General features: G+C 37.8%; 1 protein-coding gene and 1 pseudogene across 1 annotated transcript in view; both read right to left on the reverse strand.

Moving 5' to 3' along the window:
- The window catches only part of JAK1 (Janus kinase 1), a 211,019-nt gene that overhangs the window by 160,948 nt on the left and 30,309 nt on the right, over positions 1–19,762 (reverse strand). The window lies entirely within an intron of this gene.
- Positions 7,629–9,001, reverse strand: LOC102504159 (annotated as a pseudogene).

A 19,762-nucleotide genomic window follows, 5' to 3' on the forward strand; every position in this document is an offset into this window, starting at 1 on the left:
ACTTTTGACGTGATAAATTTTATATAATATATATATATATATGCAAATCTCTAAAACAACAGACATAGAGAATGTAGCCTATAAATCAGTACAGGTGGAAAAATAAAATGATGAAAGTAAATAATCCAAAAGAAGAAAATAAAGATGAGAATATTTAAAGAACAGGTGAAACAAAGAGAAAGCAAAACGTGGTGATGGGTTTAAAATATATTAGTTATTAGTATTAATTAATTAAATAAAATACAAGTGGATTAAATGCATCAGTTAAAAGATAAAGGTTTTTAGACTGGATAAAAAACTGTATTAAATATTCAAACACACTGAAATTTAGAAGTAGAAATATATATACCCTGCAAATATAAGTATAAAAGAGCTGGCATTCTTATATTAATAGTACTCTAAATAGATTTTAAAACAAAAAGCACTATTGAAAACAGTTTGGCAGTTACTCAAAAAGCCACACACAGAATTACTACACAACCCAGCAATTCTACTCCTAGGTATTTACCCTCCAAAAATTGAAAGCAGAGACTCAAACAGATACCTGTATACCATGTTCAGTGCAGCGCTGTTCACGATAGCCAAAAGGTGGAAACACAAACCCAGTATTCAACAAATACATGGATAAACAAAATGCTAAAATATAAACATACAATGGAATATTATTCAGCCATAAAAGGAACAAAATTCTGACATATGCCACAACATGGATAAACATTGAAAACATTATGCTAAATGAAATAAGGCAGACACAAAATGACAAATATGATTTCACTTATATGAATTATCTATAATAGGCAAATTCATAGAGATGGAAAGTAGATTTATCAGGGGCAGAGGGGTAGAATGGGGAAGTTTTGCTTAATGTTTATAGAGTTTCTATTTGGGGTGAAGGAAATGTTTTGGAACTACGTAGGAGTGAGGGTTGCACAACACTGAGAATCTAATCAATGCCACTGAATTGTACACTTAAAAATGGTTAAAATGGAAAATTTTGTTTTATTTTTTTTACCAAATAAAAATTTACTAAGATAAAGACAATTGCTTCTTAATAATACAATTCAATTCAGCAGGAAATATATAAAATTTATATGCATCTAATAACACAGCCTCACACTATGTAAAAGAAAATCAGAACTATAAGGAGAAATAGACAAATTCATAACTATATGGGAATTTTAAAAATATATCTGTTAATAATAGAGTAAGAAGACCAAAAAATCCCACTAATAGATGATTAAAACAATGATGATTAATAAAGTTGGCCTAATTGAGAATATATATATTACACTTAACTGCAGAATAAATGTTCTAAAGTCCACACAAAATATTTCAAAAATGGACTCAAACTAGATCATTAAACCAAGCCTCAACAATTTTTTTCCTTAAAATTTCTGAACTGTACACTTAAACAATTTTTAGTATCTTTATTGTGGTATGATTCCTGTACAGTAAACTACACATATTTCAAATGTACAATTTGATGAATTTTGATAGATGTATACACCTATGAAACCACCAGCACAATCAAGATAGCTAACATTTCCATCACTCCCCCAGAGGCGCAAATTTCTAATTCCCAATTTATCCCTCCCCACCTCCTTTACCCCGTGAAAACCATGTTTGTTCTCCGTGTCTGTGAGTCTGTTTCTGTTTTGTAGATAAGTTCATTTGTGTCCTTTTTTTAGATTCTAAATGTAAGTGATATCATATGGTATTTTTCTCTTTCTAAACCTCAATAAATTTTTAAAAACCAAGATAACACAGAGGAGGTTTTCTGACCATAATGTGATTAAATATATCACTAATAAAAAGGTAAGCAGAATATCCTCGTATATTTGGAAAACTACTCATAATGGAAATTTTTTTTAATTTTTTCAATTGAATGATTTAAAAAAAAAAAAAGGTCTACCTCTCAAAAACATGTAGGATACAGCTAAAAAGTACTTGAAAGAGTGTTGATTTACAGCTTTAAATATTATATTGGAAAATAAAAAGGGCTAAAAGTTAATAAGCCAATCATCCATCTCAGGATATTAGAGGGAAAAAACCAGTAAAACAGAAAGAAAGTAGTAGAAAAGCTATTATCAATAAGAACAAAAGTACCTGAGATAGAAAAAATATGTAGTAGAGAGGAATAATAAAGCCAATAGCTGATTCTTTGAGAACATTAATAAAGGTGTCAAGTATCTGGTGAAAGAGAGAGAAACACACACACAACACACAACTATCAGGAATAAAAAGGGGCAGTGACTCAAGATGTTGCAGACACTGGAAAGATCAGGAGGATGACTAACTGTAGTCTATATGGACCAATTTCCTAGGGGAAAATTAGCAAAGCCTATAATACACAGAAAAAAAAAATCTGAAAATTCCTTTACCCATTACATAAATGGAATCATTCATAGGAAATCCACAAAGAAAACTCTAGGACCAGAAGGCTTTAATGTGAGTTCCACCAATTTTTTTTAAGAAATAAAGTATTTTAATATCACATAAACATAAAATTAAAAAGGAAACAACTCCCCACATCATAATAAGATACTAAAAGTTATCATAAATAATGTGACAAAATATAATTATAGACCAATTTGATCTATGGACATTAATTTAAAAATCTGAAACAATGCATTAGCAACGTGAATCCAGCAATATGAAAGGGTAATATACACCTTGGATTTATAACCCTTATAAATTTATAAATTCTTTGGATTTAATCCTAGGAATACAAAATTGGTTTAATGTTAAAAAATGAATCAATGTAATTTGTCATTAATAGAATAAAGGTGAAAAACCATATGACCACTTCAATATATTTAGAAGAGGCAAATGGCAAAAAAAAAAAAAAATCAATATAGATTCTTAATTTAAAAGTTCAACAAACTTGAAATAAAAGGGAATTTAAAATCAATTAAAGGGTATCTACAGAAAATCTACAGCAAACATCATACTAAACAGTGAAACACTGGAAGCTTTCTTTTTGAAAGAAGGGAGAATGTAAAGATATCTACTATTGTCTCTTCTATTTGACATTATACTGATTGTTTCTTAATGGTTAGTTGCAGTGTAGAATCTAAAACCACATCAGTGCACTATGTATTCTGTTGTATTAAAACCCACTGCACTCTCTTTTTACTTTGAATGAAACTTTTAACACAAATCAAGATTTTTTAACATCATGCATTAGTCGCTTGGAAAATATTAGTTCACTGAGTTATGCATATTTTCCAAATGTTAGCACATTTCCTTATATAATATCAAAAATCTCACATTTGTTAATATCACCACTGATCTCATCAGAAAAATGTACTCAGTGTGCAATGTACTTGAGATTTAATAAAACTAATTTTTCCTGCTTTATTAATGATATTCTTAAGTGAAACTGGCATTTTCCTTGGTAAGTGGTGTTTAAGCACACAATGACTACCAACATCGTTTGGCACCACTGCCTTGATTTGTGCTAAGCTCCCAGAAGTTTCACCCACCATTGCATTTGCTCCATCAGTGTAGATGTTGACACAATGAAAAAAGGCAAATAACATATAAATATTGTCATAAAAATAGTTTTATCCTCATAGTCTCCCAAGAAGACCCGGGACCTTGACGTGTTCTGGACCATTCTTTGAGAATCACAGCTCTAAGACAGAAACCTTGGAGGGAAGCTGCTGTGTCAAAAGGTATGTATAACTTTATCTTTACTGGACAGTGCCATACTCTTTTCCAAAGTAGCGGTACTAATTTACACTCTCATCAACTGCCTAGGAGAACTGCCATCACTCCACATTCTCACCACCAGCTGGTATGGCATTGGTACTTTATTGTGGTTTTACGTTGCATTTGCGGTGGGGGGAACCAGGTGAAGCAAGTCTTCATACATTTATTGGCTTTGTGGACTTAGTCTTTTATGAGGTGCCCCTTTAAATCTTCTGCCTGTTTTCTATTGGGTTATCTGACTTTTGCATAATAACTTGTATGAGTTTTTGTTTCAGATGCAAGTCTTTTGTTGGTTATATCTGTAGCTAATTTCTTCTCCTCTGCTGTAGCTTGAGTTTTTACTCTCTTAGGTAACTTTTCATGAATAGGAGTTCTTTTAGTGAATTCTAATTTATCAGTTTTTATAGCTTTGCTTTTTGTATTATTTAAGAATTCTTTCTCTATCCCAAAGTCATAAAAAAAAATTCCATATTCTCTTCCTAAAACTTAGTTTTTTAAATTAAAAACAGATTATTTATGCTAACATGTAATGAATTTACTTTTTATATAAAATATTTTTAAAATTTTTCAGTTTTAATTTCTAATGCAATAAATATTGATAGATATAACCTTATACACAGAAACTCTAAGGTATCCTCAATAATTTTTAAGACTGTAAAGGAGTCTTGAAACCAGTAAGTTCAGGAACCATAGTCCTAGAGAAACTTCGGCATTGTGCACTAGAGGTAAGCATAAGAAGTTTCTTAGTAGCATTGTTTTGAATAGCCTGAAACTGGAAACAATTCAAGCATTCATCAAAAGTAGAATAGATAACAGCTCAGACAACTTAATAATAAAAAACAAACAACCCAATCCAAAAATTGGCTGAAGACCTAAACAAACAATCCTCCAATCAAGACATATAAACAGTCAATAAGCACATAAAAACTGCTCAATATCGTTAATTATCAGAGCAATGCAAATCAAAACTACAATGAAGTATCACCTCCTACCAGTCACAATGGCCATCATTAAAAAGTCCACAAATGATAAATGCTGGAAAGGGTGTGGAGAAAAGGGAATCTTCCTACACTGTTGGTGGGAATGTGGTTTGGTGCAGCCATTATGGAAAACAGTATGGAGATTCCTCAAAATCCTAAAAATAGATTTACCATATGATTCAGCAATTCCACTCCTGGGCATATATCAAGAGGGAACTTTAATTCAAAAAGATACATAAACCCCCTTCATAGAAGCACTATTTACAATAGCCAGGACATGGAAACAACCTAAATGTCCATCAACAGATGACTGGATAAAGAAAATGTGGTATATTTATACAATGGAATACTACTCAGCCATAAAAAAGAATGAAATAATGCTATCTGCAGCAACATAGATGGACCTGGAGATTGTCGTTCTAAGTGAAGTAAGCCAGAAAGAGAAAGAAAAATACCATACGATTATCACTCATATGTGGAATCTAAGAAAAGAAAAAAGAAGACACTAACGAACTAATCTATAAAACAGAAACAGACTCACAGACATAGTAAACAATCTTATGATTACCGGGGGGGAAAGAGGGCGGGAAGGGATAAATTGAGAGTTTGAGATTTACAAATATTAACTAGTGTATGTAAAATAGATAAACAACAAGTTTCTTTTATATAGCACAGGAAACTATATTCAATATCTTATAGTAACCTATAATGAAAAAATATAAAAATGAATATGTGTAGGTATATGTATGACTGAACTATTATGCTGTACACCAGAAATTGACACAACATTGTAAACTGACTACACTTCAACAACAAAAAAGTAGAATAGATGAATTAAGGGTTGAATATTGTTACAACAGAACACTACATAGCAGAGAAAGGGAACAAAGTACGCTGCAAGATATGGATGCTGTACACAACAACGTGGATGAGTCTAAAATAATGTCTATAGTATTCTCCATACATATAAGTTCTAAACAGGCAAAGTCAAATTGTAGATTGAAAGGATGCTTGCAAAGCTGATCAAATATACATTCGTTGGTAAGACGCAGAAAAGCAATGAAATAATTGCCATAAAACATAGAATAAAAGTGACTTCAGCTGTAGGTGGGGAGGTTGTGCTTCTGGGGACACAGCAAAGTTCTGCATCTGGATCAGAGTACTGGTTATGTAGGTGTTCACTTTCTGAATTATTCTTCAAACTATACATATATGTTTATACATTTTTCTGTATGTTTTGCATACGCTTCTTTACATTCGTCAAATTTCACATACATTTTAAACCAATGTCATTTGATCTTTCAATTACCCTTTGCAGTTCCTGTGAAAATTTTCTCTATATTAGTCAGGGCCCCATCAGAAAAGAAATAATTTATTTGTACAAATTTGGTAATTTGAGGAGAGTTTAATAAAAAGGGAATATTTACAGAAGTGTGAGCAGGGTTTAAGGAACTCAAAAATGAAAATAAAATCCCCTGGCATTAGTGACTTGGTAGTGCCATCATCACACACTGGCTAGAAGGGGCAAGGAGAGAAAGCCAGCCTTAGAACAAGGAAGTGGAACCACGAGAAGAGAGCTGCGTGTCGGGGGCTAGGACCTCTAGTGGAAGGATGCAGCCCCCTCGCAGTACAGTGACTACAGAAAGAGCACAGATACGCTGACCGCACTCTTCTCCCTTCCTTCCTCTCATCTTCTCTGTGCTCCCTTGTGGCTGAACTGGACTAGAAACCAGAAGTCAGAGATGCAGTGCCTTCAGGGCCACCTCCCAGGAAATGGAGCAGGAAGAACGGTAGAAAGTGGATCCGGAGTGATTAAGAAGTTGGTCACATGTCTACCTGAACCTAAAATGTTAGCCATCAACATTATTTTTCTTTTAAAGCAAGGGCTACGGGGGGAAGGAAACCTGACTAAATGACAAAAAACATATCCTGTACAACCTCTGCTTCTGTAGCAGGTTACAAGGCTTAAGTTGGTACTCAAGGCTACCTTCTATCTCCCATTTCTATTCTTATTTTTTATCAGCACTTACGCTGAATGTGTTTGTTTGTTTGCTGTTTTATTTTGTTGTGTACCCCTCTCCATGCTCCAGGCTGCAAGAATAAATATGCTTTGCCTGCTTTTCTAAAGCAGGTTTGGAGAGACCTAAAATTCACGCATTAAGCTATGAGGTGTCGTAATCTTGTCTTTATTAGGTGAATGCACTTTTCCAGGGACCAGACTTGCCCCTTGGGCCAAGGAGTGCTAAGAGATGATCCACTGAATCCCTGAGTTCTAAACAGCCTTCCCTATACCATCCCCACCACGTAGCAGCAACTACTGCTAGTAAAGATACATCGCCCCTTCATTATAAATTTGTTCTATGGCCTGCAGAACCCCTAATGACCAGGGGGAAGTCGGCTTCCATTTCATTGGAACCACTGTATTCTGCTTCCTATTTTTCATATGAAGACCCCGAAGCCAGGAGAATTTGAGATATTTGCTTAAGACTGCACAGTTAGTACAAGAGCTGAGACTAAAAGCTCAGCCTTCTGATTCAAGATTAATTTGTTTCCCACATACTGGAGGAGTACATCTGTGTCTTATCACTATAACAGGTAGACATGGGAAACAGCACTAACATAATGTTAGACAGTAATAAAGGTGACTCATGGGAGGGAGAAACATAGTTGCAGATTTCTTCTAAGTATTAAGGCACCATAGGGAATAATAAGATATTTGTCTTCCTGCTGTCTTGCTGTGCCAAGCTACAGCACTGAAGATGTTTTTTTTGCCCTGGGTTTTTCCAAAGCAGGGCCTTTTCCAAAACAATTCAGTGTGATGACTATTCAAATGCCTTATAATGTGTTTGCTGATTAATTTCCTTGGTATTGGAAAATAATACCATTTTTCTTTTGAATTGCCCCTCCCCATTTCCCCAAAGGAATTCACATTGCTTTTTTTTTTTTTTTTTAAGTTAGAGAGTTCATACTAGTGAAGCTCTTTCGTGAATAGGGCTCTTTCTAATCCATAAAACACCATCAAAATAGGTATTTCAGTGAGCCCATAGGGATGTCAGGAATCACGCTAGGGAAGTCTGTAAGTGACTGTGCATTTTGGGATTTCCATAGTCTTTCTGGGGGTAATTCTTTTCTTTTAGAGTTCACATATATCTTGTACACCAGGCTGTAATTTTAATCAGACTATCAAAGACACTGCACCTTTGAAGTCTTTGAGCATAACAATATTTAACAGTGGCCTTATTAGGTGAATGCTTGAAAGTATTCAACGTTAAACTCAATTTACTTCAAGTCTGTAAATGTATTAACAATTCTTAAATATTTCAAATCAACTAGAAGTACAGAAGGCTCGTCCGCAACTCTTCTGAGATGACGTGTTCCAATACTGAAAGAAGCCTATGACTTAAGTCCAGGTCTCTAACCAACAATCACTATATCATCATTGGTGAACTCATAATGAGGGAACTTCATGGCTGAGAGGTGCAGGCCCCTTGCTGATCCTGCCAGGTGCATCAGTGTGACCCATGGCAAGGGCCGTAATAACTGCCAAAATCTCCTGCATTTTCAGTGGGCACACAACCAAGATGAGTGCAAACACCTGTCAAGACAAACCGGTCAGGTTCCTTCACTTGTTCTGCCGTGGGTCCCTCAATGGGACACTTCCACTGCAGCTTCCTGGTCAGTCTCCTTCTTGGTTCTATGGCGCACAAGCAGGGGTTTGCCTCTGCATTTGAAAGCCATGTTTTTGCCCTCTGCAATAGCGGATAACTTGATTTCAATTTTCGACATAGCCAATTCAGCAGCAGAAGCACTCACGCTGGGAAGCAAACTGGGAGACGACATTCTTGGCTGACACCCACAGTGCTTGACTACCGACACCCACAGCAGTCGCTGCTGTTATCAACTAGGAGAAACCTTTTCTAGCCTCACTGCTCTCTTTAGAAGACTTTGTGCTAACACTTCAGTGTGACCACGGTCAGAGAAGTCAGGTACTCTGATGTCTATATGGGAATAAAGAACAGAAGCAGGGACTCTGAGGCCCACAGAGGTAACCAAGGGTCGGCCTGCAGCTGGCCACTCAGTGACTCCGGGCACAGGAAGGACCACTTGCCATCCAGCACTGGCGACTCCGAGATGGCGGCCATCGCAGCCTGCACCTGGGGCCACAGCGCACCCACCACCCTGCAGGACTTGGCCAGCAGGACCGGCACGAACGGCCCCAGGGAGCTGCGACCGGCTTGGGGGTAATTAAACTGATCAGCAGGTAGTAAGTGATGAGGCAGAAGGCTGGGAGGTGGGATGAGGTAAAGAAAGAATTAACGACATGAGATTGAGTTACCAAAGGTGGAAATTTCGTTTGTAAGGGATGGTGGCTCTTTACCTTAGTGATTTCAAGATGGTAATCATTATTTTATTGTATTCCTTCTCTCTTTTTTTTAGGGTTTCTTTAAAGCTTTATTTTAGATTGATTATCCAATGAAGCAAGTTTCATTGCAGCTGTTTATTCCAGCTATTTTTCAGGGTATTTATAAACTCAGTTGAAGGTCAATTTTAATTATGATTCTTAGATCAGACAGTAAACATTTCTTACAGATAAACATAAATTATTCAATTTGAAGAATAGAGACAAAAACAAAGATTGAGGAAATAAATGAACAATACCTCAGAGACCCATAAATAGCAAGAGAACTAACAACATATATGTAACTGGAGCCCCAGGATGACAGGAAAAATAAAATACTGGGGCAGAAAAATTATCTGAAGAAACAATGACCCCAGGGTGTTCCTTATCTTTTTAATTTCTGAATTTTTAGATAGAAGTCGCCTCCTCTCTTGAGCTAAATTAGGTGAAATAAAGAACTTTGTCACAAAACTTTGTAAGAAAGGGGTAGAAGTTGGAAATTAATGGCTTATTAACATTCTCCATTCTAAGGTGAAGGATGAGGCCTTTAGTAACTTGGCCACCTTAGTTGACAATGGGCTGAGATGCCCTGCTGAGAAGGAGAACCAGTCTTGCAAATTTATCCTGTGCTAAAACAGTCATTGAGGAAACTTGATATGACATCTAATTTAGCACTTCAGTGCTTTATATAAAGAGAGAAGTTATCATTTGTGTATCTTAATCAAAGCAGTCAACATTAAAAAAAAAATGGTATTCACAATGTTTATAGCAGCACTATATACAATAGCCAAGACATGGAAACAACCTAAATGTCCATCAACAGATGATTGGATAAAGAAGTTGTGGTATATTTATACAATGGAATACTACTCAGCCATAAAAAGAATGAAATAATGCCATTTACAGCAACATGGGATGAATCTAGAGATTGTCATTCTAAGTGAAGTGAGATAGAAAAATGATAATAAGAAAAAGCATATCACTAGAGAAGTAAGCCAGAAAGAGAAAGACAAATACCATATGATATCACTCATATGTGGAATCTAAAAAAAGAAAAAGGAAGACAGTAATGAACTTAACTATAAAACAGAAACAGACTCATAGACATAGTGAACAATCTTATGGTTACCAGGGAGAAAGGAAGTGGGAAGGGATAAACTTGAGAGAGTTTGAGATTTGCAAATACTAACTAGTATATATAAAATAAACAAGTTTCTTCTGTATAGCACAGGGAACTATATTCAATATCTTTTAGTAACCTATAATGAAAATGAGTATATATCATGTATATGTATGACTGAAACATTATCTGTACACCAGAAATTGACACAACATTGTAAACTGACTATATTTCAATTAAAAAAATTAAATAAAACATACTCAATTTTTAAAAGTAGATTGCACTGGTCTTAAGGTTTAATTCAATGTTTTATAATTATACATACCCTTCTAACTAGCATCTGAAGTTCCAGAAAGTTTCTATACCCTTTGTCCCTTTCTAATTAAACACCCTTCCTTCTCACTTTCTGATTTCTATCACCATAGACTAGTTTTGCCTATTCTTGGATTTCATATAAATGAAGTCATACTATATACTATATTACTTCAGGTCTGGTTCCTTTCATTCAATTCATGTTTTGCATGTATCAGTAGCTTGCTCCTTTTATTGCTGGATAGTATTCCTTTGCATGACTGTATCACAATTTGCTTATCCATTTCCTATTGATGGAAGTTTGAGTTGTTTTCTGTTTTTAGCCATTATGAATACAGCTGCTATGATCATTCTCATACAAGGCTTTTTGTAGACATATTTTTTTCATTTCTCTGGGGTATATATCAAGGAGCCAAACTGCTGGTCACATGGTAACTTTGAGAAACTGTCAGACTGTTTTCCAAAGCAGTTGCAACACTTTACATTCCCACTGGCAATGTATGCGGGTTCCAGTTTTTCCATATCCTTGTGAACACTTGTTATTGTCTGTATTTTTGATTAAAGCCACCCTCGAAAATATGAACTTGTATCTCACTGTGTTTTTGGTTTGCATTTCTCTAATGATTAATGATGCTGAGAATCTTTTCAAGAGCTTATTCACCATCTGTACTTCTACTTTGAAGAAATGTCTATTGTCAGTCAATTAAGGCTGCTATAACAGAGTGCCACAGGCTGGGTAGTTTATAAAAAGCAGAAATGCATTAGTCAGAATCCAGGAAATTGTGAAAGTCAGTATCAAGGCACTGGCAGATGTGGTGCCTGGTGAGAGGTTGCTTCCTGGTTCAGAGAGGGCAGACTTTTCACATGTCCTTACATGGTGGAAGGGCAAGGGAACTCTCTGGGCCTCTTTCACAGGGGCACTAACCCCAGGGCTCTGCTTTCATGACCTGTCACCTCCCAAAGACCCCACTTCCTAACACCACCGCACTGGAAGAATAGGTTTCAACAAATGAATTTCAGAGGGCTACAAATACTCAGTCTGTAGCATCTACTCAAATCTTTTGCCCATTTTTAATTGGGCTATTTGTATTTTTAATACTGAGTCCTAATTGACTTTTAACAGTGGTTGAATTAAGTGAGGAAGTCTGTTGTATCAGGGTAACCTCTTTCAGCTGAAAGTAACAGAAATGACAATCTATACCAGCTTAGTATAAATGCAATTTGTTGTATCACAGAACTGAGAGTTTCTGTGGATAGTTCTGGCTTCAGGAATCGCCTGATCCAGTGCGGGAAAAAAATGACAGGGGACCCCACTTCTCCCTCTTCATCTCCTGGCTCTGCTTCTGCTGTGTAAGCACCATTCTTGGACACACTCTTCAATGACAGCAGCAGTGCAGTGCCAGCAGCTCCAGCCTACGTTCTCCCAGGTTCAGGTGAACTGGGAACGAGCACTTGCTTTTCTCCCAGCAGCTCTGGCAAAAGACTGATTGATTACAGATAATCCCAGTTGGAGTGGCCAGGGGGATGGGTACCTTGATTGTTTTAGGAGTCACAGGCCCATTCAGAGTTGGAGCCCACCCAAAGCTCATGGACTGCAAGTGGGGGAGGAGAGTTTGCCAGAGAGGAATTAGAATACGTTTACCAAAAGAAGAGGAAAATGAATGTTGAGATGTCAAAAACTAGCAAATGTCCATTACAGTATTTCCCAACCATGGTCTGACCGAAAGTTGATAGGATTTTAGCAAAGCAACAAAGCCAGGAGGTATGGCTACAGGGTAAAATATTATTTTTTAATTAATTAATACGGGCATATTTATAAAAGCAAGAGAATAATTATCCAATGGTAAAATCACGAAAAAAACAATCACAACATTGGAGTTAGAAGATCTGGTTTGAAATTCTAGCTTTGATTTTTGCTAGCGCTATGACCTTGGAAAAAACCACTTAACCCTCCACATCACGTTTTTCTAAGCTGAAAGCATGATTCCAGCATCACAAGGTGGCTCTGGATATGTAAACACGTGCAAGTGCCTGGCACAGAAAGGACACTCTGAAATCCTGGGTTGTAGCTTTTTCTACTGGCCCTCCATGTGACCCCACCTGAGTCACTTCCTTCCCAATCAGCGTTTGCTTTCCTGATGGGATTTTAGAGATTTTCCCAGAAAATCTGAGAATCCATCATTTTATTGAGCCCTAAATGCAATCTCCGCTCTGTGATTAGAGCGTGATTCACTCAACGCTGAGAATGGTTTCTGGTCGGAGTATCATTAGAGCATGGTGAACGAGACCCAAATAGCAGCCTCTGAAGACAGCCTGGGGTGGAAGACAGAGATGATCATCTTAGCTGGAGGCCTGGAAAATGTCAGATTCCCCTGGTTTGACTTCCAGCAATGGAAATGAGTGCCACCTTCCCCCTCTCTCAGTGCACGCTGCCCCTTTGGATTCTAGTTTGGTAACTAAGCAGTGAGAGCCTCACTTTTCAGAAACTCGTTAAGAGTTTGGAGCTGCTCTGTTGGTAGCCCCAGAATTTCTATACAAGAAACGCTTAGGGGCAGCACTCTGGCTGAAACGAGTACCTAGAGGAATTGTTTTTGAAACTGTTTGCATTGTAATAAGCGGGTTTCACTGAGACAGTATACTATTAGAGATGACTCTGTGTAGGGCTGATGGTGACGTCTGGAGAGCGCTCACCCCTTGACACCACCGTGGACGGCCCCCTTTCTATCTCCATGACTCTGTGCCTGACTTGTGTAGGTAGTAGAGGCAGAGCAAAATGTCGTCATGGGCATTTCTGCTCCGCCCTGGTAGCCTGGGTTTTCTAGAAAGCAGACAGACACAAGGATGGGGTTAGAAGTACCAGCAAGTTATTGGAGGAGGGGTAAAACCTGTGGAAGTTAAAAGGAAGAGGGAGTAGGAGTGAGCAGGGAGAGTCTTTCCACCATGATGCAGGTCTGATACTTGTGAAAGAAGGGATGGAAGGGTGATTTGGCAGGTAGAGCCTCAGACCGTGGTGTAGCTCTGGATGGCACAGGCAGCCTAGCAGGGCGCCCTGGCACAAGGACTGCCCTTCAGGGAGTCCCACACTGCGTGGCGGAGGTCACGCCCTGGTCTCCCCGCCATGCTCAGTCACTGGCTGAGGCTGCGCGGGAGAACATCCCGACCTTGGATGCTGGGCTGGCTCCAGGAGGTGCTACAGCTGGACGCTGTCAGCTGTCCGCGCTCCTCGAAGCAAGTTGTTTCTTGAAGAGAGGTCTGAGTTGCACCCCATTCAGCTGCTGCAACCTGTGACCTCCTGCTGGTCATTCTGTCCTTGCGCATACTCATACTCACGGCAGAGAGGTGGCGTGTTGTTGTGCTTGGCTTCTTTCATGATTCCCTTGGCTGACCTTCTCAGTAGGTCATTGTCTACCTTAGGTTTCTTCTCTTTGAAAGATTTCCTCTGCCTGCAATGCTTTGGCCTCAGTCACTCTAATGACCAGCTCCCTCACCTCCTTCAGGTCTTTGCTCACGTGCCCCCTTATCAGTGAGCTCTTCTCTGACCATCTAATAAAATGGCAACCCCCTCACAACAATCCTTATTCCCCTTCCTGGCTTTTTTTTTCCTCCATAGCACATACCATGCATGATTGAAAAAGTTTGTTTCTATATTTATCACCCATCTCCTTTGATTAAATTATAACTGATGTCAGGCTAGGAAATTTTGTTTGCTGCTCTATCCCCAGTGCCTACAATCGTGACTGCGCACAGCAAATGCCATTAAATATGTCAATGAAAGGAAAGGAAGAAGAAAGATAGGAAAAAAGGAAGGAATAAAACTGATAGAACCACGTGAATCATCTAAAAGTTGGTAGATACCACTAAACCTTCCTCTTTCAGATGCAGACTTCGTATCTAAGATCATCTAACTTCTCTATGGAAGTCAAGCTTCTAACCTCTTGCAAGTGGAGAAACTTGCAAAACTGTGTTACCAAAAATTGGAATTTTAAAGACAGGAAACGTATTTATTAACTGCTTTCTTGCATCACCCACGATGGTCACATGCTTTCACATACATTATCTCATTTACTCCTCCCACTCTCAGCAACACTTTTGATATAGATCTTGTCATCCCTATTTTACAGGCAAAGAGACTGAAGTCCAAAGAAGATACCCAAAGTCACACATACAACTGAAAGTACGGAATTAAAATCCAGAGTTGTCTGTTAGTGATAAACAAGAAACAGACTTTAGTACAAAATAAGAGCTGAGTGGCCAAATACTCTTAGCATTTGATAGTATAAATAAGAATAAAACTAAAGGGGGGAGGGCATAACTCAGTGATAAAGTGCATGCTTAGCATGTAGGAGGTCCTGGGTTCAATCCCCAGTACCTCCATTAAATAAACAAAATTAAATTGAAGAGTCATATTGCAGAGGATGGAGTAAGGAATCACTTTTACTATGCACGGGCTTCAACACTCACTATCAGCTACCCAACCCAAGGGAGGTACCATCTTCTTTTTTTTTTTTCTTTATAAAGTCAGTTATGGACTGAATGTTTCCCCCCAAATTCATGTGTTAAAGCCCTAACCCCCAATGTAATGAATGGCATTAGGAGTTAGGGCCTTTGGAAGATTAGTTTTAGATGAAGTCATGAGGGTGAAAATCTCATGATGGGATTAGTGCCCTTACAAAAAGAGGAGACATCAGTGCACCTTCTCCACCACGTGAGGATACAGCAAGTCGGTGGCTGTCTGTAAGCCAAGAAAAGAGCTCTCACCAGCAACCGAACTGGCTGGCACCTGGACTTAGGTTCCAGAACTGTGAGAAATAAATTTTTGCTGTTTAAGCCGCCCAGTCTATGGTATCTTGTTATAGCAGCCCCAGCAGACCAAGACAACTAAGAAACACACAGCCTGTAGAACTACCGACGACCCAGCAGTTCCACTCTTGGCTGTTTATCTGAAGAAAACAAAAACACTAATTTGAAAAGATATACACACCCCTGTTCATTACAGCATTATTAACAATAGCTAAGATACGGAATCAACCTAAGTGCCCACCAACAGACGAATGTATAAAGAAGATGTGGTACATATATGTAGTGGAATACTACTCAACCATAAAAAGAATGAAATCTTGCCATTTGCAATGCACGGACCTGAGGGTATTATGTTAAGTGAAGTAAGTCTGACAGAAAAAGACAAACACTGTATGATTTCACTTATATGTGGAATCTAAAATACAAAACAAATGAACAAATGTAACAAAACAGAAACAGATTCATAGATACGCAGAACAAACAGGTTGTTGCCAGAGGGGAGAGGGTTGGGGGAGGAGAGAAATTGGTGGGGAGATTAAGAGTACAAACTCCCAGTTACAAAATAAATGAGTGACAGGTATGAAATGCACAGTGTGGGGAATACAGTCAATAATTATGTAATATCTTTGCATGGTGACAGATGAAAACTAGATCTATCATGGCAGTCATTTTGAAATGGATAGAAATACTGAATCACTATACTGTGTTCCAGGAGCTAACATAGTGTTACAGGTCGATTATACTTCAAAAACAAACAGACAAAAACTCATGGAAAGAGATCATATTTGTGATTATCAGAGGTGGGGAGCAGGGGTAGAGGGAACTGGATCAAAGTAGTCAAAAAGTACAAACTTCCAGTTACAAGACAAACAAGTACTAGGGACATACTGCACAACAGGATAAGTATAATTAACACTGCTGCACATTATGTATGAAAGTTGTTAAAAGAGAGTAAATCCTAAGAGTTCTCATCACAAGGAAAAAATGTTTTCTATTTCTTTAATTTTGCACCTGTATGAGATGATGAATGTTCACTATCCTTATGGTGGTAACCATTCCCTGATTATGTAAATCGGATGATCATGCTGTACACCTTCAACTTATACAGTGCTGTGTGTCAATTATAGCTCAATAAAAACTGGAAGAAAAAAAAGAAAATGGCTTAAAGGGGAAAAAAAAGAAACATATAGCCATATAGCATCAGAAATTCTCCTTTAGGAGAGAAACCTGTTCTCACAGTAAGGTGACAACCAATGAAAAAAGAAGGAATGATGGAATTTGAAAATCATCAGTGGATGCTAAAACTCATAGATGAATACCGGGTAAGGAAGAGATAGTTATACAACTCTCAAAAAGTTGCTATAAATAATTTATTATTCACAGAAGAAAAACAGTATCTTAACAGTGGAAAAATCTGGCAGATGCTACTTTAAACAGCAATCCAAGTCATTGTCAGTGGTATTATTAAGACGAACCAGTATCAGGTGGCTCCTCATACGATGGTCTGAGAAGAATCCAACAGCACTTCTGTGGAATTGCTGCCAACAAGGTATAAGCTGAATGTAATCATGAGACAAGTCACACAAACTCAAGTTGAAGGACGTTCTACCAAATAACTGTCCCGTATTCTTTAAAAATATCAAGTTAGAGAAAGTGAAAGAAAGGCTGTAGAACTGTTCCAGATTAAAGAAACACAACAATGAAACGCAATGTATGATCTAAGACTGAATGCTGGCCTGGGAAAATAAAACAGCTATTAAAGGATGCTATTGGGGCAATTAATGGACTGTGCCTATGGACCATGTATTAGATAACAATACTGTATCAATGTTTAATGTCTTATTTTGATCACTTTGCTGTGGTAATATAACAGAATATCCTTTCCTCAGCAAATATTCTGAAGTGTTTAGAGGTCTCCTAACATATGACATTTCCAATTTACTCTCAAAAGTTTCAGGAAAAAAAAAATCATACCTACATGCCATAGAAAAAGAGAGGTGGGGTGGGGAGAGGGAGAGAGAATGATAAAGCAAATGGACCAGATTGTCAACAATTGGTAATGTTGTGTATAGTGTATACAGGTGTTCCATGTATTACTTATTCAAATTTCTTCTAAATCTGAAATTACATCAAAACTAAAAATTACAAAAATGTGGTTTTAATCTCAAAGACCCTCTCCAGATGTGAATCTAGGGGCTGGTGAAACACTTCAGGTAATTACCACAGATTTTTCTTTAAAGCATTTGAATTATTCTGCAAATCAAAATAAGAAACTCAGGAAGGCTAGAGAAATGCATAGCACTAATTCCTATTGGAAATGTAATCTACGCTTTTCCTCTAAGTGCTCATCAGAGATGCCTGAGCACTGGTCACTTTGTCAGAAGTGGTTGTTTGCAGAGTCCTTTGGCAAAACAGAACATTTTATGATTTCAATTTTGTAAATGGAAATAAAATGTATGCAAAGAGTAAAGGCTGAAAGAAACAACAATGAATCTACTCAAAATAATTCCAAATGACTTGGCCTCATTTTCTGACTCTTGATGTTAATTTTTTAAGCATTCCATACAGGAAACCTAAATAACAGCAGGATTTTTTAGGGAGAAGACAGCAGGTATTTTTTTGTTATATATAAAATACTTGTAAGTTAGAAATCACATGTGGCTCCTGTCTCTTCAGTTTCCCCATTTATCAGTTTTCTAAATTACCTTTTCCACTCTCTTTCTCTCTACATTAGACTGCCCATCAGTGTTCACTGAGCACCTTCTAGATGCTATGCAAATATGAAAGAAGATCAGGACATGGGTCTCCGTGGCAGAGACCACTAGCTGGCTGTTCACCATCCATTTCTTCCTCTGAAACAGACTACCTTCATTGTTCGGTGAATCAGTGTACTCGGCTATAAAATATTTCCCAGACTTCACTGCAGATGTGGTGACCAATGAGACAGAAACAGAAATTATACGGTAAGGCTTCTGGAAAAGGTCTTTAAAATTTGATTGGGAGGCCTACCTTTTCCCTTCATCCTTTCCTCCATCTTGCCTGGAACACAAATATGATGGCTGGACTTCCAGAAGCCACCTGGTAAACACAGGATAAGGTTCACACTCTAGGGAATGGCAGAAGGAAGAGCCAAAGGAGGCCAGGGCCGTGATGCTGTCTTAGGGTCCACGTTACCCGTCCAGGCTGGCTTTCTCTGGACTCCTTTTACAGGAGAGAAAATGCAGCTTCTATCTTACTGAAGCCATCCTAACTCGGGATCTCTGCAACCAGCAGTTGAACGCAATTCTTAAATTATATAGTCCCTGATTTTAAGGGCCAATGAGGAGAGAAGCCTAGCACACATAAACACATCTAGCTGGGTGGTGTGTAGTTAAGAGAGCATGAGTGGAAAGAGAAAGAGCTTTATTTTTAAAGTATTTTTTAATAATTACTTTTAATTGCATTTTTTGGACCTTTTTTCTTTTTTTCACTGTATAGTCAGTTACAATGTGTCAATTTCTGGTGTATGCACAATGTTTCAGTTATACATATACATAAATATATTTGTTTTCATATTCTTTTGCATTATAGGTTACTACAAGACAGTGAATATAGTTCCCTGTGCTGTACAGAAGTAAGGACTAAGAGCTTTAGAATCAGTTACCCCTGCAGTTCTGTCTTCAGCTTAGAAATATAGGTGTGTGACTCTGGGCAAATTATTTAATCTTTCTAAACCTAAGGTTTCCTCTTTGGTAAAATGAGGATGACAGTAATTACCTTGTGCCATTGTAATGAGGAGATAATGGGACTGGCACTTAATAGGTGCTCAATCAATAAACTCACAGCAGGATGAAATTGATTTGGATTGACACTGCCGAGAAAGCGTTAGAGAGTAAGTTGGATTCTGTTGGCAGTGAAGGACTGAAACGTTCGGGAACATGTGGGTAAAGGAAAGGCATGGGGAAAGACATAGGCATTGGCTGAATATAACATTATTTGAAAGTTACAAGGAAAGCAATATTACTGGTATCGCTGAGTTGAGGAAAACAGAGCAGTATAGATAGGGTGATAACAGGGTGACACAGATGGGGTGGGATCAGGCTGAAAGCCAAAGAGAAGATAAGTGACTTACTTAATATGAAAGGGCACAGGAGAATCCGTAAGTTTAATATAAGAATGATCAGAGCAGACATAATAAAAGCTCATCACACTAAGGTTCAGTTATCCTGAGGGATTTTCCTTTAGAACAAGTGACAAGGAAACGAGTCTGTGTGCCAAATAGAAGGCAAGTATCTAACCCAAAAGAGTGGCCATTATTTTAATGGAAAGACTAACAGCAAACAGTAATCTAGTTGTTAGAAAGGCACTATGGAGCCACAGAAGCTTTCTTCCTGTGGTTTTGTACTTGGCAAAGGTGGTTTTCACTAGAAAAAATCAATCAAGCCAATCAAACAAAAT

This window comes from Camelus ferus, chromosome 13 (genome assembly GCF_009834535.1).
Source record: "Camelus ferus isolate YT-003-E chromosome 13, BCGSAC_Cfer_1.0, whole genome shotgun sequence".
NCBI classification, from domain to species: Eukaryota; Metazoa; Chordata; class Mammalia; order Artiodactyla; family Camelidae; genus Camelus; species Camelus ferus.